The sequence below is a fragment of the Oxyura jamaicensis genome, chromosome 1, assembly GCF_011077185.1.
Source record: "Oxyura jamaicensis isolate SHBP4307 breed ruddy duck chromosome 1, BPBGC_Ojam_1.0, whole genome shotgun sequence".
Classification (NCBI taxonomy): Eukaryota; Metazoa; Chordata; class Aves; order Anseriformes; family Anatidae; genus Oxyura; species Oxyura jamaicensis.
This window is the reverse complement of record NC_048893.1, coordinates 197,917,932-197,940,146: the sequence shown is the minus strand read 5'-3', so window position 1 is coordinate 197,940,146 and position 22,215 is coordinate 197,917,932. Positions and strand designations below refer to the sequence as shown.

Genomic DNA, 22,215 nt, shown 5'->3' with positions numbered 1-22,215 from the left:
CGCTCCTCGTAAGACTTGTTCTCCAGGCCCCTCACCAGCTTCGTAGCCCTTCTCTGGACTCGCTCGAGCACCTCCATGTCCTTCTTGTAGCGAGGGGCCCAAAACTGAATGCAGTACTCGAGGTGCGGCCTCACCAGAGCCGAGTACAGGGGGACGATCACCTCCCTGGCCCTGCTGGCCACTCTGTTTCTTATACAGGCCAGGATGCTGTTGGCCTTCTTGGCCACCTGAGCACACTGCTGGCTCATATTCAGCCGACTATCAACCATCACTCCCAGGTCCTTCTCTGCCTGGCAGCTCTCCAACCACTCATCTCCCAGTCTGTAGCTCTGCTTGGGGTTATTGCGCCCCAGGTGCAGGACCCGGCACTTGGCCTTGTTGAACTTCATGCAGTTGACCTCAGCCCATCGGTGCAGCCTCTCCAGATCCTCCTGCAGAGCCTTCCTACCCTCGAGCAGATCGACACACGCACCTAACTTGGTGTCATCTGCAAACTTACTGAGGGTGCACTCAATGCCCTCATCCAGATCATCAATGAAGATATTGAAGAGGACCGGCCCCAGCACCGAGCCCTGGGGAACGCCACTAGTGACCGGCCTCCAAATATGAGAGGCAAATGAGAAAATTTGGAAGAAATAAAAAAAAATAAAGTGTTGCAAACATTAAGTGCTTTTAGTTTTGATTCTGTCCTTCTTAATAGTTCATTCTAAAACATTTTCTAATAAAATCTTTGATTTTGAGACTAGATTACTGAAGTGGGAAAAAGTATACTGTGAAACCAAAAAGAAGTTGGCTGTACAATCCCAAGTGAAACACATCTACATAGCTCTTTTATTTACTGGGGGGGGAGGGGGTATTACCTGATTTATTGTTTCTTGTAGCATAATCATGAGCCTACTCCTCACAATTCATCAGTGTGTTGCACACACGTACACATTTGAAGTAATAGGTCTTCTGGTTTCAGGTGGTGCAGGGGAGGACCATATCCTTATTTCCACAAACAATATTAACTTATTATTAATTATCAAAAAGATTAATGATCTTTCAAATCCCTGGATGTTGTGATAGGTTAGTTTACATTCCAAAAGTTTCATAAATTGGAGGAAGGGATGGGGGGTGGAAGACTTTGTAATTAGCTTTCTATGTGAGCTGCCAGGGGGAAATTCTTCCTTACTTGTATATGTGCAATCTTCTTGTTCAGCTACTGGACTCATTCAGCAAATGGACTCATAGAGACATTTATTGAGAACTTATTCTGGTCCCTTGCCTCCTTCATCTAGGATACTAGTTTTGTGCTAACTTCTTCATAGGTATTTGGCTCTCTTTTATTTTTCCAGGCTACATTTATTGAGGAAAGCAAAGTGGGAAAAAAAAAAAAAAAAGGTTCTCTAGATTACAAGAGCTAAACAGCGTGAGGAACAGTCATCAAATGAGAAATTACATGTTCGAGAAATAATATCTAAATATATTGTATATACATCAGTTTGTTTTGCAAAATATTACCCTAAACTACTGAAGCTAAGGTGTTTTATTTTTCTGAAAATACATTAGGAATAAGACACTAGCTTTGGATATTCAGAAGAGTTTAGTTCTCTTTAAAAGTGAGTTGATTAAAACAGTGAAAGCACTGTTATAACTGCAAAGTTAACTAAAACTGGATGCTTAAAGAACCATAAAACAGAAAATACACTCTCTGGCTAACTACTGGTGGCCATTAAAATGAGTATGATATATGTCACCTAATAATAACATTGGATGCTGAGAATAATTTCAAAATGCGTAATTTCAAAGTTGCTCTCACATCATTTACATGTAGCAGGTAAGTCTGATTACATCCTTCTGTCTGTGAAACATGAAATGTGAAACTGAAACAGGCACAGAGATCTTGAGTGACTGGTTAATGCTCATGGTGAAAAAAAGAATAAAAAGCGGAGTTGCTCAAGTTTCTGACCACACCTTGGCTGGTCATTATGCTCTATATAGTGGGCCAGGCAAGTAGTACATGAAATAACATCGTACAAAGGTTATCCTCTAACACAATCATATTGGAATAATGACTGCAACCTTCGATCAGGGTAAATCTATTCTTCCCTTTCAGAGCGGAGGGAGAGTCAAACGCATTAAAAAGCTCATTGATTAGATGTCTCTGAGACACAGGCTTCTGGGGGATATATAGACCTTGGTGAAAGATTCCTCTCTGAAACAACTGGTTTTAGAAGATGTTATTTCTAATATAGATGTTTATTATGGAATACAAGTTTGCGATTCTAGTGTCTTTGCATGTTTTAATTTAAGAATTAAAAGCAAACTTTTTTTTTTGTATCATTTTCTATTTCCCCTGTGATATAACTACTGATGCACTGTATCCAGATTAAGATCGATTAACAATTCAGTGAATTTTGCCCAACAGCTATAATCGTTGGTTGCCCTAGCAACTTGGCAGATTAAATCATAAGCTAAAATCCAGGGGGTTCAATTAAAAATTCTTGTTGAAATTCAAATTCTCATGAGGGTGAAATGACCAGTGATTCAATATGCACTGGAGAATTCTCAGAGTTGGCTCCTTTTTCCTCAGTGCCATTTATTGTAAATTAAACATAAACCTAGTTAAATATTCAGGAAATATTTACCTATTGCAATTTACCACTGGTCCTGATGTATTAGGAATAATGAAACTTTGTGGTTTTGTTATGTAGCAAGGCACAGGCATCTTGCTTAAACATTCCTGATTTATCATATACACTGGGCTATGTTTCTTGTATTTGATACTGAACTGAATTTATGCTACCACTGATCCTACACATACTTTAAACAACACTGTTTCTTATTGTACTTTTGATCCATTATGCTAGGGTTTTAATTCTGGAATGTGCTCATAAAGGACCTGGATTTGTTCAGCATTGAAATCATCCACTGTCCAATTTGTGGCTGCAGAACAGAGCCAAATTTCTCTGTTCTGTTCCTCCAAATCCAGTTTGGATGCTTTCAGTCATTCCTGGCTAGATACCAGGGCCTATTCACCTCCTATTGACCATACTGATCTTTCTGATATGATTTTCTTGTGACTGTATTGTCTTTTAGCTATTCTAGCTCTTTTTCTACTGCCCTGATGACCATTTCTGTACATAGATGCACTTTTCCCACAAGGCTGTTGAGAGAAGTCTTGTTCATTGTCCATCGGCCTTTCTTAGAAGTGCTTTTGCCTCACAAAATGACCTTCAAGTACTTTGATATGGTACCAAAAAGTATCAACACCAAGCCATTAACATGTTACTGCTGTGCTTGTACAACTCCTGCCTCTTGTTCTGCTCCTTGCACTAGAGAAGGGAGGGATTTGTGCTTTCTATATTCACTGGCTGTAATGGAAAGTTTTCTTCTCTACTTATCTTCTATTGCTGTGTTCCTAGTCTCACCAAAGAGAGACTGCTCAGACACTGAACACATTCTACATCCACAGAAGGAAACCTTAAGCCACAATCTTAAGCCACACTGTTTTTCTTCCTTTAATCCTTTTTAAAGAGTTAGCAACTCCTTTTCCCTAATATGTAGTGCTGACCTCCTTTCTAGAGAAAAATTAATGAAGATGAGAGGAAAGGAGCTACTTCCTTTGAAAGAACTAAGTAAGTACAAATACGTAGCCTGGGAGAAAGATAAATGTTGCTGTAACTCTGCTGATGGAGAGAAAAACTGTCTACTTACAGTGGTAACAGAGGAAGCATCCACTTTCATTCTTTAAGTTCCTCCATTACATGTTGGTGCATTTGCTACGTGTCAGTAAATCTACAGAAAAGGTGCTGAACAGCTCTTCTGAAACTGTATTTAAGTTGTGCTGAATACTGATGGATTTCATAGATAAAAATGATAGTAATCACAGAAAAGAAAGTTGATATAAAATTTAATATATCGTATAGATAAAACACCATCACTTGGCAGCTGAATGTAAAGATGAATCTCAACTCCTCTGGGCCCTCTGTCAGCAAGAAATCTTTGCAGCCAAATTTTATTCTGAAAATTATCCCTTGAAACCTTTTTAATAATTCTAGTAGTTATAACAAATTATATTAAATTACAGAGTAGGCCTAAATTGGGGTCCTAGGTGCTACAAAATTCTGAATCTAGTTTAGGACATAAAAGTATAGCTGTGAGAGAAAAAAAAGCATGTAGAAAAAAAGTATGGAATTAAAGCACAGTCAGATAAAAAAAAAAAAAAAAAAAAAAAAAAAAAAAAAAAAGAGCCTGGGACTAGAAGATAGTTCTTTTGCATGCTATAAGCAATTTTTAATTATTTTTTTTTAGCATGCTGAAGTCTCTGTATATGTTGGCTGTGGCAGAGGAACTTTCTGGTCATTAGAAGCTAATTAATGAAGATTAGTGAAAATAAAAGTTATGCTACCCTTTTTTCTCAAGAGTATTTCCTGGCTTTGGAGTGTGGACATGCTTGCAATTTGACAAAGTTTTTTTTATTATTATTATTTTTAATTAATTTATTTATTTTATTTAGTGATTATGATGGATTTTGTAGCTCCAGCTCAGAAATCTTATTGTGCAGAAGTGCCTTCTGTATCTGCATCACTAAAATTTGCCTTGCTGTTTGCAGAGCTGTTCAGCATTTCTGTATCATTCTATAGCATTTCTATATGATTTCTATATCATCTCAAATTACTTTCTTTCATTTTAAAGTTCTCATTCTGACATCATGGGTACAGAATTCATACTAGCTTCATCTGTGCTCTACGTTTCTTTATTAATTTTGATTACTAATTGTTAACGAGCCAATTGGTAGTAGGATGGAGGGAAACTTAACTGATGAATGACTGGGTCTCTTTCTTGGTTTCCTTATCCTAAAAGAAAAAAGGCTAAAAAAAAAAGGTGGAGGGGGGTTACAAATAATATATTATTGGAGATTTAAACAAATTATGCATATATAAATATGTCTTTCAAATGTAATTAGTAGTATAGAACCTCACCTTTCCCTAATTGTATTGACCTATAAAGCAGTTTTAACATGCATACTTTGAAAGGCTTTACAGGGGTGATCAGTAGTACTGTTTTCTTCTGGCTGGTGAAACAAAGACGTGCAGTGGGGAAGGGAACAGGGCAGAGCTTTACAGCAGCATCATTGCTGAGCCAGCAGCTGAAGCCCAGTTTCCTGAATCCCCTTCGGTGCCCTAGCAGTTCTGTCCCATCACCAATACTCAGTGTTGTTCATAACAAATAGATCTTTTGTTCTAAATTAAATTGTTTGCAATGAGTCAGAGATGCTTTAATAGGACAGTGGGATTTCAGACATGATGGATAAGTGCTGAAGGAATCATTTCCGGTTGTTGATGGAAACCCATCTATCCCAGCCATAGGGATTAAATGTTGTGAGAGTGCCTAGTTTAGAAGACTGTGTAATTTGCAAGGCAGACATTTTTGAAATCAAGTCTGTAAAGTGCACGTATTCTTCTAATACAACTTTAAATGCAGATTCTCAAAGAGAAAAAATGACTCCTCCTGTACTGACACCAGCAAGGGAGATAGGTGATGGATTGTAATATTAAGTACTTTCTGCTGTGCATGAGGATTTAAATGAGGATTATGTTAGCAGACTGATGAATTGTCCTGCTCTTCAGTTTGCCCAGAGAAGTAGCTGGGTAATGGTCACCCAAATTATATCAGAATATATACCTAGCTGAGGTAGAACCAAGTAGTTTTTCATCTGTGTGCTATTCTGCCAACCCATAAAAAACCCTACTAAGCCAAGAAAGCATCATTTAAAAACTCGTGTGCAAACTGTAAGATCTATTGGCCAGGCACTAGTGAGGAGATATGCTGATGGGGAGAGATTGCTCTTCAAGGCAACTCTCAATGAGAAAGGTGTTAGGAGGAGAGGAGAATGGGTTTGCGTCATGCTGTGGACTTTAACAGATTGGTTTCCAACTGCCTAGCACAAGCAGAGAGATTGCTGGCATGTAGTATGTAGTGAAGATGGATATGTACTACACTGTCTGGCAAGCATACAAGCAAATAATTGTATCAGCAAGCCAGAAACACGATTTTGATCTCTAAAGTGAGGAGGTAAATGAGGAAATAATTTTAGTTTTTATCTCAGCTGACCTAAAAGATTAGTTCACTAAATTTTCTCCATTTTCTATATCCTGTCTAGCTACAGCTTTTTAGATATAAGTTGAAGACTCGGGAACTGTTTTATTGAAATTACTATATCAGAGAAAAAAAATGTTTGGTTTTGGATGCTGGCTTTCAATTCTGTTGTCAGAATTGGGATCAAACTGACACATTTTTCTCCTGTCAATTTTTTCCTTGATTTCTGGAATTAGTACATAACATCTAGCATTAATACACTATAGATTCCTGCTTTTTGCATCTTTCGGATCAAATTTGAATTTTAATAGTAAAATCAGGATGTGAGTTAACGGGTAATGGTGTCTGATTTAACTATTTTATTGCCTTCTGTAGGTATAATTATTGAAAAACGTTAGGCATTAAAATAATACAAATCAATGCTAATAAGCTGCACTAAGATATCACTAACATACCCTTTCAGGTAGTGTAAAATGTCGTGAAGTCTAACATATCAGAAAAACAGTCTGCAGTCTGAACTCTTGATGCTTCAGTAACTCTACTTACACTGCATGAGTAAAATGTATTGGAAATATTAAATGTTTGATATTGGGATGTTTAACGATTCTTTATTGCAGTACACAAGAGAAAGCTCTATGAGCATTATTCAGCTTAGTGGAGGGAAAAAAAAAAAAAGAGTCTTACAAAATTTTAAAACAATGTGCTAGGAGATGGTAGAGAAATCTGACCGCATTCATCTTTACAAGGGTTATTTGTCCTGGATGGAAAATAGATGATAAGATACCATCCTCTGATAGTGAAGGTTTAAACCCCCAAGTTTTTGTATAACTTTTAATTCATAAATACTGCAACCAAGGACTAACTTTAAATGGGTCTACCTGTGCGTATTGTCAAGTAGTATTTTCAAATATGTGATCACGCTTACAGACAGAGTCTCTGGCTAAGAACTCAAATATAGTATCTGAAACAAACTGTAGGCATGACTTGCTTTGGCAATAAGGAAGGGATATGTTGCTGGTCCTAAATCTCAGTTCTTATTCCTGAAGGGTTACTGAAAAAAACAGCAGAATTTCAAATAAAAATAAAACCGTTGGAAAAGGACATGCAGGTGGGGGCACACAGCCTTCCAGTAAGAATGTATACTTTGAATTTTAGAAATATATTTGAGAGCACAGAGATGATCCAATACCTCTCTTCACTTCACTGAGCATCTGTTTCTGTGGAACACAAAACCAAAAATTTATTTTCATCCTGGTAGAAAGACAGTGGAAATGGGTGTCACAACAGCATACTGAAACTAGGGTATCTCCAAATGCCACCAGTCTTATTAAATCAAATGTTCTTCAGAGTGCTTCTCTTAACTATCACGATTAGTTATACAGAAGGGATAAAATTACATATTCTTACCTGTCAGCTCATGCAAAAAACACAAATGGACATTTTTTCTTTAATAGTATAGGATGTTTATGATTACTCTGAGGTGTGATTTACCTCACTTAATTTTAGCTATCCAAATTTACATATTTCAGTCCAGGCTTGACATCACAGGTCCCATGGTACGGGCAGAAAGAAGCCGTGTTGCATTGCTGGATTTGTGTGATGTCTGGACCTAGGTTATGCGAGAAGTGATGAATTACTAGTCTCAGAAATCCCAGGAACTCCACACTGGTAGGCAAAAGAGCTTGGAGTCAAGACAGAAGGTTCTGATGGATTTTTAGAGATGATGCTGCCCACACCAGGTCTCAAGTAGGCAATTAGGAGGGATGGTAGGGCAGGGTGTAAGGTTTGGAAGGAGTTGACTGCTTTGTAACAAAACAGGATTTGCTTATTCAGAGAGCCATAGAACCTGAAAGCGAGTTGGTCTAGGCATAAATTGTGCAATCTATCATAGCAAATACTTTTGTAAATGTTTCTGAAAATGATCTTGCAGTTACAGTTTAGGATCTCCATGTAAACTGCGTAATACTGAGATCATTTGAAATCTGTAAAAGCACTGAGGCACAAAGTTATTTGAGCTGAAAAAGAGCTCTTCTGGCTTCTACTTTTGCAAACAAGACAATAACAACAGAAAAAAAGTAGCAGCTCTCTGATCGTGGCAGTTTTCCCAGCATCATCTGTGAGTGGCAGCTCTACCACAGTGCTTGAACAGAGCTGCAGAGCAGGAGGTACTGACCTTCCCAAATAATTTTTACAGAAGGGAGAGATCAGGAAATGTGCCTATAGCAAGGCCAGTGGAACAAAACTAACAGCACCTTGCTGGGAAGCAGTGCCAAACTGTTGGTACAAGTAGCTTCTCTTTCTGCATAATTCTATGTCTATACCTGTGTGTGTTGTTGAGCAGCTGGCCAGGCATATTGCTGGAGGATGCTCTTTAATCAAAACATTATTTTAAAAGGTTAGTATCATCTATTCAGCAGATGTAAACTTAATTTTTCAGTTATTTCTTTTTTTTTTTTTTTTTTTTTTTTTAATTTTTCATTGACAGCTTTAGACCAGGTGAAATATGGGCCATTTATGTTTGGGTTTTTATCTTTCCATATATTCTGCTTTATTGATAGCATTTTATTTTGAGAGAAGTAGGAAAAGTACTCTGTGCAGTCAGTAATAAAAATGTGCTATCAAAATAATGTCCCCTCACCTGTTCCTCTTTGACTGATTAATCCTTTATGTTGTAGTAAAGAAATTTTGAAGCAAGACTCCCTCTGGACCCTGAAATATGGGCATAAATGGTTCTTTCGAACTGAAAACCTCTGAGGTAGAATGAGATGCTTAAAAATGTTTGAAGTGACAGTTTTTTAATGAATTATGGATGTGGTATTGATTTTATTTTTATTTCTTAACGTAGTTGGTAGATTTTATTTTTTATTTTTTGCATTTCAGAAAGTTGCCTAATTCCTAGTTCATAAAATATATTACTAGTTAAGCCTCATGGGGTAGAACTACAGGCAAAGGAGTTCAGGAAAAAACTACCAGATAACCTTCTTCCAGCTGTTGTGAGGGATCTATGCTAGAGCAAGTTGGAAAATAAAAGGAATGAAAGCATGTTGAAGTGAATGACTGTTTGATCCAAGCAGAAAAACAATACAAATAAAGAACAAATAAAATAATTAGAAAGAAAGAAGGATGGAAGATGGGGAGGAGGGACACTGACAATTTCATGTAGGTAATCTAGCTGCAAAGAGAACCCAGTTTCTATGTTCTTAACAAGTTCGGTTTATGTGGATGGATTGGGCAGAGAGTTGATATACCTCAGCCTATCCATATGGAAAGCTACATCTTGTGTTTTATACAGTTAATATGTTACCTCTGGCCCTGAGGACCGCGGACTACAGAAAACAGAAGCACAGCAAATGAATGTGGGCGACCTCCTAGAGAACCTCTGAATTGATGGAGTTCAATGACTGGAGACAATTGTTCTTAATTAATTAACAGAAAGTTAAGAAAATAACAGTGAGATGGAGAAGGAAATATAGTCCCAAGTAGCTTGAGTCTCTGTTAACTGTTTGTTTTTTCCACAGCACAGATATATAGAAAATGTTTTGGTTGTCAGTATGAAGCATTTAATGACTGACTGCCAAATACACATTTCATTAAAAAACGAACCAAGGTGCTTATTCACCATTGTTTACTAAGACTATGAAGCAGTAGCACTGGGTCCAGAGCACAGAACTGGTGCTAGAAAGTTATGCCTCTTAGAAAACTTCAAATATTTTTGAGCATTTATAAGATGATTCCAGTTATTGTCCAGGCTGACATCTAGTATTACTAGCATTTTATTCAGCAATGCTGTGTGAAAGGTCATGACATCTATCTTGCACAGTAACTCAGAAAATAAAGTGACTCACAACTGCAAATCTGACACACCCCAGTCTTTGGCCTTCTCTATTTCCACTCCTCTTGCCCTAGTTATCTTGCCAGCCTGTCTGTACATGTGTCTTGGAGACAGATTGCTGTTACGTATTGGCTCAGCTATTTTATCCTCATTTTCTTCAAATCTTTCTGTCTGAGGATGGGTATATTCACTTCTGAATGTTGCCAAATATAACCATTTGAGAAGTTGATAAAAGATCTGGGCTAGTTATGCATGAGGCTATTTATTTAATATAATATTTGGAGTCACTAAATTACACACATGTAAATAAACATAAATCTACAAATTGCCTAGGCATCTTGGACAGCCATCCACTTATATTTCTGATTTCCAAAGCAAAACTGATATTTATTAATCAACCTGTCTGCCTCTATAATAAACTCCTGTAGCTCTCAGTGTGTGGCCTCATAAAATGTTTTGTAAAAATATGCTCCTTCCTAAGAGATTTAGACCAGCTGTTAAGCAAGGCAGCTGAACAGTTCTGCTCAGTTGCAGTCTAATTAGAATTATGCACATTACTGATTTTTTCTTTTCAAATCTTGTAGATACAATGCTTCAGCTCACATTAAAAACGTGATGTAGAATCCATTTGGTCTGTCCAGAAACATTCTGTCATGTGTGGATGAAAACTTGAAATGTTTAGAATAATAATACCAATGTATAAGGTAGTACCAAAGTGAAAATGTATTTAATTTTGATTTACAGAAAATATTTAAGTGCACATAGGAAAATGGTTGCAATTCAGATTATTTAATACCACGGGCTACACTCACATCTTAGCAAAGGATAAATTGCTAGTTCTTGCATTGTTTCTCTTCTTCATGTAGAATAAATTACATAGGAGTTAAGTGCCAGAATCAGTATTTATTTATAAATGAATTCACGCCTTGTATGGCTGTCAGTTTTTATTTTCATTGACCTGTGGGACACTTCTAAAGTGCTTTCATGTGTATTGAGAAGCCTAATTAAGTGCAAAATACTACTTTTTGTAGTGTTCTGAAGTATTTCAGGCTTTCCACTTTTTTAAAATAAGTGTTCGGATGAATTAAATGTGTGGGATTTCTGCTTCTATAAACTGAAAGGAGTCTATGGTTTGACCTTTCTTCCAAACTAAAGAGTTATGGGTAAATTATTTGGCTGGTGTTGGCAATAGCTAACTATGTTCTAAATGCCTAAATCATTTTGGCAACCTTTCGATTTTTTAATTTATTTTTTTTACCGTTATATCTAGTACTGTCTGGAACATTGACATAGTTGGGTGCTCTGTTCCAAGTAAATATGTGGTCTTTTATAAATTGTCTAAATCATATTGCCTAAATCTCTGAAATACACGTAAGCAGAAGAACAGAGGCTCTGCCAGCATCAGATGAGAGAAAAACGGTGTTGTTTAGTAGGCAACACCCCCAGTTAAAGTAGAAGAAGATAATTTAATTCTTAGGAATTATAAGGGATTGTGTGTGTATATTTGGGTTGGGTTTGGAAGGTTGTGTGTTTGTTTTTGTTTTTGTTTTTGTTTTCCATTTGAAGTGAAACATCCTACAGACCATTCTTCATATAACTATATCCATCCTATGTATAGCTGTGTCTTCTTTGTGAAATTATTACTGGGATAATTATGTTGCATAATATCAACCAACTTAAACTCCTACAGTGGCAAAAGAACCATTAAGAACTTACTGGACTTAAGATGTATATTATGATGTTGATCTGTAGCCATAGTTTACTTACAATCCTGATTTTAAGGATACACAAGTAAAATAGTTATAAAAATGCTATTCCGTAACATTTCAAGACTCCCCTTAATCAAGTTTATCAATCTACGAAAACCAAGGAGACCAGACGTTTAAATGTAATTGCAAAACAGATTACCACTTATCAGTTCTACCAGTCTCCCTGGCTCTGTGCATGGAAAAGCTTTGTGAGAAAATTACCTCAACTTCTGAAGGCCACAACTTTGCAAGTAGTTTGTAATTCATTTTGTTATCTTGAGCTTTCAAAGAGTATTCTCCTTAATGTAATCTTTTACCTGTTTCTGCTTAAGTGGCTTTATGTATTGCATTACTTAAAAATAAATAAATAAACCTTCCTGAGTCTGCATTTGTAACGTAGTATGCCTTGCTTGTGTAACTACAAATGTAGTTATTTCTCAGCAAGGCATGTAACACATTCCTAAATGGACAGCTATAGAGGTTGAAACCTAAGCTGCGTACCCTGTCCTAGAAACAGCTGAAATTGTGATTTATGAAATCCTGTCTGATATTCTGTAACTCTTTGCATAGGCAAAGAAACATGAGATGTAAGGCATAATATTTATTCATGATGTATTGCTTGGGATGTGCACTGAGTGTGCAGTAAAAGCCAAAGGATTAGCATACTCTTTCATGGACTTGTTCTGATGGAAATCCCACAGGTAGGAATGGCCATGTTTCACTAGTGAGGTCTCGCCTTGAAGTACACTGAAGTAATGTATTCATATAGCACATTTATGTTGTCATGTTATGTCCTGAGCTTTAATTCTGATTTATTGTCTATAATAGGTGAGATGATAAAAAGGTATATTGCTTCAGTCCTCTTTAGACTGAAGCCATCTGAGACTAGAAGATGATGCTGTCTACTTACCTCATCTTTAAATCACAACAAATTACCAATATATTTGTGCAATGCAGCTGCAATCTACTATCTTTTTGGCGTCTTTTCCTACATCGTTATTGTAGGCAGAATATGGCTTCTCAGATAACCGATTATTACTTAATCCAATATTTTTAAGCTCATAAATGCCTGTTACACACTTGAAAAGGGAGTCTTGAAAGCAAAGAGTAGAGAAGTCAGAGGGCATCTTAAAGAAGCAGTTTGGGCAGTGGGATATGCTTAACTGATTAAAATAATGACTCTTAAGGGATGTAAGAGTGTTGTGCAGGCTAGTGCAAGGTAGGCAGGTGACTGGAAGCACTCCCCTTATTATCTGTTGCCTGTGGGCCTTGATGTAATATGGATATGATCTGGATCAGAAATGGGGCTCACCAGAGCCCAGACAGCTGCTGCCATTAATTACAAGACCAGTTAGCTTTAACTGACAACCAGCAGTATCTGGAAGCATAAGCTTGTGAGGATGAGGCACTCCTTAGAAGTCTGGGCCCTTCTATCACTTTTACCCTCACCGAACCTTTCAAGACTTTGCATGGTGAGGAGAACAAAAGTGTAGAGAAAAAAAATGTTTTTCTTGAGTAAGATCAGAGTTCCCATCCATTGCTGGGAATGGGATTTTGCCACACTAACTAGTTAGTTAATTCAGATGGAAGCAGGAAGAATTCTTGGCTCAGTTCATTACCTATCTGGTTCTCCTAGAACCATACAATGAATGACTAGAGTCCTTGGAAGTGATTGTTCTGGTACATCCCTATGTAGAAAGCAAAGGATGAGTTGTAAAAAGTTGCATATATTAAATCTTCTGTGTACTTAGCTGTGAGGAGTGCTGGAAAACAAGTTCTCATTCCTCTTGTATTCTGTTTCTGGGAGGTCTAGGCATAAAATATAGTGCTTACCACTATGCCTGAAAAATTAAAATCAGTTAATTGCTTTCATGGTGCTTTCCATCATTATGATGCTTTTCTAAAAGTTCAGGTAAGTTCATTATAGTGTCTTCATGAAGTCTGGGTGACACATAAGAAGGCAACCAATGTGCCTGGCTTGGCAAAAAACAGTTTGCAGAAAGGTGTGGGAGAATCTTTATGTCTGCTAGATGCATGAATCGAAAGAAAGAATTTTCAAGGAGATGTGCAGAAAAGAAATTTTAAAAATATCTGTTGACTGGGATCCCATGGGAAAGTTAAATGTAAATGTAATTTAGACAGCAGTATTGACAGCCCTGGAGCGGGCTGAAATGTTCTGATTTTTGATGAAAAAGAAAGACAAATATTTTGACAATTTCAAGGAACACTTTCTCAATTTTCTACTGGTTAGACAACTCAGAAAGTTTCTGTTTTCTTGAAACATTCAAATTTAAAAACTTCAAAGCATTCAAAAAAGATTCTATTTGTTGTCCTAAAAAGCTATAACAATTTTTCAGGATTTTTTTTGATCAACTCTAGGCCGTTTGTTATCAAAGTATATCCCACTATCCATATGCTGCCTCAATGTTTCCTCTGGTTTTCAAAGTGCCAAAATCCTCTGGAACAACAACAACAACAAAATTACCTCTACATCTGCATTTCTCATGTTTGTCCTAATTAATGGAATAAAAAGGGCTGGGGTTGTACTTGGGTGGTATTGATTAAGAAAACATGGTACAGTAAATTTTCTCTTAGCTTATTTTATCATATAATTAATTTATTGAAATATGTTTTAGATGGGGAAACATACAGTTTATGTTTTATTATTTGCAATATATTGTTCTTGTGAAGATCTCGTATATGAAATAAAATTATGTTCTTTTCCTTGACCTCATATTCCTTTACAGTTCTTTTCTCTTTCCGGTCAAAGCAGGTATAACACCACCATTTATTACTGTTATTGCCAAAATGGACTTTTTCATGTGTCATATTACAATGAGCCATTTGTGTAATCAGTTTTGTTATGGACTCACAGAGACCTTTCTGCAGGCTTCTCTACGGTTCCGCATAAGCCAGTGCGGGGGTAGATGCTCCCTTTTCCTATAATGCTTTCTATCACATTACTTCACATTTGTTAATACTTTTATCTTTAGTCTGTCCCAGTGCAGTAGAGCATTATTCTTTTCATTTGAAGAGCGAGCAGCTGGCTTGCAAAGAATAATTAAGCTCATGCAGAAGAGCTGTGGCAGAATTAAGGCAGAAAACCCTGTGTTGGTTCTGCTGCAGTTTGAGCTGTGCTCGAGCAATGAACTGGTGGCGAGTCAGTTCCACGAACACAAAGAGCTCTTGTCTCTGCACACAGGAAGCAGGAGTTGTTACCAGTCATGGATGAAGACTTCTGTTGCTGTTTGCCTGTCATACATAGACCACCTTGTATTTGGAGGGACTAATCAGAGCTTTTTTCCACTGTATCTCTTTTGCATTTTAGTGAGAATGCATTGCTTTTTAAACCTGGGTTCAGCACCTTAAGGGTTCAGCAGAGTTCAGTGATTTACCTCTGTGATGACTTTTGACTTCCTAAGTGATACAGAACTGCAGGGCCTGTACCTGTGGGACTCAGGGTGTGAGGGCGCATACCTGAGTGTGGATCACAGCCTGGGAAAGCTGAGTGCAGGGGTGAAGAGCCAGAGATGCAATGAAAATGGGCATAAGTCGATACCTGTTGTGTGGCTTTGTTCTCAGCACCTGGGTTATGTTCTTCAAGAAGCATTTAAAGGCCAGGTGGAAAGGCCAGGTGAAAGCCCCTAGAGAAGAAGTGGTGGAAGAGGCTGCTCAGGTGGGGGCAGCTCAGTCAGTGGCAGAATATAGCTGGAGGGAGGAGGGGAGGGATCTAAGTTGGGATCAGTGACCTGCTTTGGGCAGGTCTGGGCTTGGAGAGTGGCCCAAGGCAGCCTGGCCTGGAGTGGATCAATGTGCGTGGGCTCTGCTGCTGCTCAGAAGAGCACAGAATGGGCTCAGCCCATGGGAGTATGAATGTGCCCACCTGTGATGATGTGGGGGTGTAAAGTTAGTTGGTAGCTCACTTCTTCCCCATCTTATTTGAACTCATCACTGGTAGTTCTTCATCTTGTGTTTCAGTGAAACCTGGGTTCTTGGGCATGAGGGTTTTCTGGAGGGTGTGGTATTGGGACAAGGGCTCGGTACATTCATTGTGAACTGTTAAATGGCGCTGGGTCAAAGGAGACCATGTGTTTCACTGATACAGTGGCTGTAACTCGTGATTCTGCTTCAGCTGACTTTTAAATTTTGCTCTTGGAGCTGATAAAGTAAAAGTGAGATTTAAGGAGGGCTTTGAAAGAGAAGGCAGCCTGTAATTAGCCAGGAATAAAATAATATTTATTAGGTTGATTTATATTCCCATGTTTGTGTCTGCAAATGTTCTGTGTGTGTGTGTGTGTGTGTTTGGCTGTCCTTTTGTTGTGGTTGTTTTGTTTTGTTTTAATTAGTAATGGTTAGAACAGCTCATTAAAGGCTGCCCCACTTGCTGTTGTATGAAACTACAGAGAGGGTATACCTCGGTGGTCTTTGTGGGTAGGTAAGTGGATGTTGCCAGCTTACCTGCTCTGTATAGACAGAAGATGGACTGGTGCAGGTCTGAGTGTCCTGACAGTTAGGACAGTGCAAGCCACCTCGCTTTGCCTTTGGCTGTGGCAAACCCTGTGGCCACATGCTGAGTGAGAGAAGAGTTTGTGCAGATGCTCCAGCCTCTTGCATGGCTGTCACCAACTCACTTTTTGTGCCTTCTTTCTTCCCTTTCTGAAATAGAAATAATATTCCACAGAGTTACTAGCAAATGCAAAGAAAACAACGGTCCTTAAATACTACAGGATGGGAGGCATACACACAGTGCTGCAGTGAAAGTGTTTTCAAACCAGATTCACTTTTGTTCAGGATTATATTTAGTAAGTCCTTTGCAAAATGCAGTGGTGACACGCATAAACACTACTTGCAGTATGTGGTCCCTTCTTTCTTTTTCTCTCCCTAAGGATAAATTTTGTATTTCCTGTAGGACTACTTGCCATGCAGATGCATAACTGTGCTATATACACTGTGATTTGATACAAGAAACTGAGCAGCACAATGACACATCTGAGGATTTTACACACCATTTTCATTGTGATTTCTAAAAATCACAGGAAGAAACTTTAAAATTTCTAGTAGAAAAGTGAATGAAGAAACAATTTATACAGAACTGGGGACCAAGATAAGAATAAAGTGGAATTCTTTATATTTTTATTTATTTTTAAGGCTGCTAATGGTTGTTGTATCACTTGTGTGGCTCACTAGAGTTTCCTATGCACCAGCAGAAACTAGAGTGGAAAATCAATTTCTAAAATCAAAATTAAGTACCATAATTAAGTCTGTCTCCATTCTAAGGCTTAACAAATAAAAGAGGGAAAAGAACTTGCTAAATTTAAATTATTGTCTCTTATACCATTGTATTGTGTAGTGTTAAAATACATCCCTCTGTGCATGGATATGCTGATTCTCAGTGTTTCGCGCTTGCTCATTTGGTTTCCATTTCATATACTTCCACAGTTAAAGCACTCATTCATGTAGTTTGGGAGCACAACACCTCATCCTCTCTTCTCTTGACCTGTTGCACCACACATCATGGAGTCATCTAGGTTGGAAAAGACTTTCAGGTTCATCAAATCCATCCATTTATCTGACCTACTAAGTCCCATCACTAAAACATGCCCCTTAGTGTCAAGCCAGTTGAGTGCATCTACAACATCAAATAATAGAAGAGTTGAAAAACCGAAGTGATAACTGCATGGCAGAGGGCATGTTGACAGTTCTTGGGACCTCACACTTAAAGGAGGTCTGCAGGGAAAATGATTGCATTTTCTTTCTTTACTGCTCTGTGATCTTGTGTATGGAATTCTTCATGCCCTCTGCTAGATGACAATTCTTCCATACATCAGAAGAGGTGACAGGAGATGTCTGCATGCAGTATCTTGTGTTTTAAATGGCAAATTAGACTGGGGCAAATTTGTAATGTCACAGCTGAGTTTCAGAAGAGGTAATTTCTAAAGAGAAAATGTTTGGCAGAAGAATTATTAAGGAAATTAGATAAGCTAGAAAAACTGAAATTGGAAGAGCAAAGTTTGCATCTTTCCCATCCTTAATAAACACAATTTAATTTTCACTCTTTTTCTACTTCTATCCCATCTTCCTTCATTTTTTTGTTCGTTTTGTTTTAAATTCCCTTCTCTGCAACCTTTGTTTGTCAGAGTATCTGACTGTTCTCAGAATTGCTAAGCTCTATTGCAGCCATTGGCTTAGATGCTCCAAGGAAGCATTTAGCTTTCAAGTAACCCAATTTTCCCATCTTTAAAATTCAGGCCTAAGTTATAGAATTTTATATTTTTTATTAAAAAAAAATCTGTTATGAAACATCATAACTGGAAGAAAATACAAGTAGAAACTAATCTTCTATCTGTATTGTGACTGTAACAGAGTGGGTTTTACCCTCACCAGGAGAGAAATCAGAAATGTTTTTGGTGTTGCTGATTGGGGTGACTGCCCCTTTTGTCAGAGTGGACATGGATTTCCCATAATAATATTGCCTGTTGCAGTAGAACGAGGAATGTTTGTCTGATGAGGTTTCTGTTTATAGCAAAGAAGGAAAAATCAGGTCCCTGCTAAACCCTGGGACTTATATTTACTTGAACTTCTGTAAGGTTTGAATGCTTAAAAAAATTATCTTCTGGATAGATGGAATAGCAGAAATTAAGGTTCATGCCTTTCCTAGTATTCTGGTCATAAAATGTCATGTCTTGGCATCATGTAACTGTAAGATAATTGGATGTGTTAGGGATGGGGAATGATTGCTTGTACAGTCAGCCAAATCAGTATCTCTTCTTGCCTAGTACTAAAAAAAAAAAAAAAAGCTAACTAACTTAGCTTCACATCATCATCTCTGTTCCTGTATCCACAGCTATGCAGAGTGTTAACATATAAGCCTTGAAGCAAAGTGAATGTTTTAAATCTTTGCTGTTTCATTTTTAACTTGTTCTGTCTCCTGTCCGTTTCACTTGCAGCAGAGCTCTGCAAGCCCTGAATGACTAATCTTTTCATCTGTCTCCCTATTCTTATAAGAAAGGCATTATTTATGACTGAGCTGTATTTGTATTTTAAAGGGCCTTGTCAGGGCATTTTATGACTACTGTGTGTATATATTCAGATGGAGGTAGGAGAGAAGCACCATCTACAGCTAACATCTATCTTCACCACAGGTGTGTGAGGGGGAGGTTGCCACCCCACTTGCGTGCTGAGAGAAGTTCTCCTTTAACAAGAGAAGATGAATGCCTTGTCTAAAGCAAAGCTGTGCTTCTTCCTCTGTGCTGCTTAAGTAAAGCAGCAATGTTAAAATTGAAAGAGGAGCCTGACCAGCAAAAATACCGGTGATACTCAGCACATACAAGCAGTTGGCAAGGTGTATGAAATGACCATCTGTTTCAGTGCTGAGCATCAGTCTCTGTTGCTTGCCATGTCAAAACAACAATAGGATTCAACACTGGAGTTACTTTGTGCTTATATCCATGTGTCCATTTGTGGTAAGACCAATTCTCAGAGAGGCACAAGATTGCAATTTAATGTATAGTATAGATATGGTTTGGTTTACTGAAAACCACCCACTCATTCGCAGCAAGAAGCCCCTCATAAAATTTTCTCTTAACTGATTATCTCCTGTTTGCGATAATATTGCTGTTCAATTGCATGCATCTCTCTGCCCTTGTAAGGTAGCACTTCAGTGAGCAAGCTAAACTACATATTACTCCTGTGAGCAGACCACAGCTGGGAGCTCCAATTCTTCTAAAGCAGCTCAGCTTGTAGCACTTCTGTAAAATGCAGACTTTGTTATGGTTACAGTAAAATATTAATAATCTTAAAATCCCTGGATACGGGTACAGACCTAATAAACCTGCTATTGACAACGTATGGCAGACTACTGTGTGATGGAGCTGTAATAAAATGACTTGTAGTCTGGCCATTCCTGTGCTGTAGATTTTAGTTAGATCTGCAAGTGCATGCAAACAGTTAAAATGCATTTCTGATTGGAATCAGAATCAGGTATTTGGCAAGGTTTATGCTTCCTGATCTAACATTTTCAGTGGGTGGAGAAAATTATCTCCCTATTGCTTTGTCATTATTCCTTAAATGAACAATGTATTCTATTTTTTTTTCATTTAAGTGGGATGAATTGTGGCTTTTTATTGTTCCCTATTTTTCTGAATAAATAGTTCAGTAAAACTGCTAATGTCGATGATAGAAGTCATAAAGTTAGATTTTATTGTTTAATGAGTGTTTCCTTCGATTTTCTCAGCAGCTGAATATACATAAAACTATATAAATAGTTGCTTGAGAGAATGTACCCTTTTTTGGTTGTAGTGCAGTGATTTCAAATTATACTTATTCTCTTTATAAAAGCATGGGAGCAGAGTGGGAGAGGTGTTCTACATGCATATATGTACATTTTTTATTCCTTTTTTTTTTTTTTAACATTAACATTTATAGCATTGGTTAAGCTATGTAATGATGTTGTTTCTCCTTTTTGGCATTTTTGTTTTTCCATCCTTGTTTCCTTACAGTGAAATCCCAGCTAGAAACAAAATATGTTTTTGTTTTTGTTTCCTCGTGTTTTCAGAGCATATTTTTCCTCCTTCCTTCTTCTCCCTATACTCCCTTATAAGACACTTGGACAGCCCATAAAAGTGGACAGTGATGCAAGTCTGCTATGTGGTGTAATAAAGGGTTTGCACCTTGGAGAATCTACCCTCTTACCATCAGCCTAGAGTTCAGAGAGTTGGAGTGGTGTAAAGGGTAGATAGCTCTTCTATAGCAATTATGTTTCAGACATGGTTTAACTCTGTCTCATGGCCTTAAAGCTTACTGACTACCATCATTAACTAAAAGTCTGAATTGGAAGTAATTAAAACTATTCCCTTCCAGAAATATTGTCTGTTACAAAGTATTTTGTCAGAAGCCTTTATGCATCAGGCAAAAAGCAAACGTACCTTGGAGTTTCCCTGAAAAACAGTCACTATTTAAGAATTTCCATTTAGTTAACCAACTCACCATTTTAAATTGTGTTGAAGGAATTCTTTGAACTCTTTCTAGTCTTAAAGGAATTGAGCAGTATGTGCCTTTGGGCTCAAAGCTTGGGCTGTGCCATCCAGCTCCGGTAACTTGGATGCTCTGGGTAAGTTTTAAGTGGGAGTGGAATATTTTGCCTTTGGAATTCAGGCACCCTAGAGAAAATAGTTTCAGCCATTCACAGAAAATCCTGGGGCAGATAAAGAGCTTCCTTGGCCCCAGGAGTCCTACATTAGATTGCTATATTTCCTTTGCTGTGCCTCTATTAATTTTGATTTGCTATTTACCACAGAAAAGCAGAGCAGAAATTACTCTTGCATATGTGTTTCACGAATGTGATCCAGCACACAGGACAGCAGTGGTTCTTCTGCATGTTGGTATCTCCACAATCATAGGTAGGAGGGCAAGAAGTATGTGCCCTATAAAGCACAGTACTTTCAAATACAAAACACAGTGATAAACCCTGTAAGTTTGCAGCTTTGATACTGCTTCTGGCTGGGAGGAACATCTGTTTAGTCATATGTCTGGAGCCAAAAGGGTATGTTTCTGCTTATTGTTTAGAGATTATAACTGCAGAGAGGTGCAGGGGTTAAAACTGAGGTATGTGGCAAAAGGGAAGCAGTACATTGCTGTTTCACAGCAAAACTAGGCATTCATAATCACTTCTCAGCTCCTAATGTAAAATAACTTGCAATTAAAGGAAAAGGAACAAGCATGCTTAGGTAAGGCAGAATTTAAAGGTTAATTTGGAAAAAAAAAAATAAATCAGTTTTCTATTTCATGGAGCTATCAGCAAAGCAGAAGTCCTTGAGTGAGTCTTAAATCCTTATAGCAAAGCATGTATGACATCAGCAAGTAAACAGAACAGCTATGATGTATTTCTGTTGCGAACTGAAATTAGGTAGCAAAAATCTCTGAATCTATCCCAAATGACTTGAATAAAGTAAAATCCACTTTCCTTTCATTATCTTAATTGCACTGGAACGCATACAACACCTGTTCCTTCACCTTAACAGTTAATACACATTTCTATTTTTGGCACTTCTGTACCCCCTTCCTTTCCTGCAGTGCTGTGTATCTCATATTTGAACTGCTGCTGCTTCTGTTGCATGCTGGCAAATTGAAGAGAACCAAGGAGTTAAATTTCAGAACAGGAGAAGAGGAGGTGAGCTGTCTGCTACAGTAGTTTACTGCAGCTTCCTTTCATACTGACACATATGTAGTTTGTGGTGACAGTGCTAAAGAACTGCAGACAGGCATTTAACAGACTGGATGTGAGCTGGATGCAAAGATGCCTCACCCTGGACTTCCTGCTGGCAGTATGTAAATACACCTGCAGACTGGCCACACTGGGGTGTTTTTTTGTGCTTTTTTGTTGTTGTTGTTTTTATTTTTTTTTCAGAAGGCAGCATGAGAGAACCTGACAAAGCAACAGCGTAGTTGAGAGATCTGAACCAGCATTAGATTTGTATCTCAGTTTTGGTGGAAGTTTTTGGGGTGTTTTTTTTTTTTTTTTTTTTTTTTTTTTTTTTTTTTTTTTTTTTTTTT

At 37.7% G+C, this 22,215-nt stretch overlaps 1 protein-coding gene and 1 long non-coding RNA gene across 24 annotated transcripts in view; both read left to right on the top strand.

The window, feature by feature from the left end:
• Nucleotides 1-19,845, top strand: part of LOC118176536 — a 31,591-nt gene extending 11,746 nt beyond the window's left edge. Inside the window, exon 2 of the long non-coding RNA XR_004755459.1 lies at nt 18,807-19,845. This is a non-coding gene — a long non-coding RNA (uncharacterized LOC118176536). The remainder of the gene's footprint in view (nt 1-18,806) is intronic.
• Nucleotides 1-22,215, top strand: part of DLG2 (discs large MAGUK scaffold protein 2) — a 1,027,745-nt gene that overhangs the window by 482,245 nt on the left and 523,285 nt on the right. Inside the window, exon 1 of one of the 23 annotated variants that reach the window (XM_035343480.1) lies at nt 21,896-22,167. The exons of the other annotated variants lie outside the window; for them this stretch is intronic. The gene's annotated coding sequence lies outside the window, so the exon portion shown is untranslated. Of the gene's footprint in view, nt 1-21,895; nt 22,168-22,215 lie in introns of those variants that run through there. 23 annotated transcript variants of the gene reach the window in all.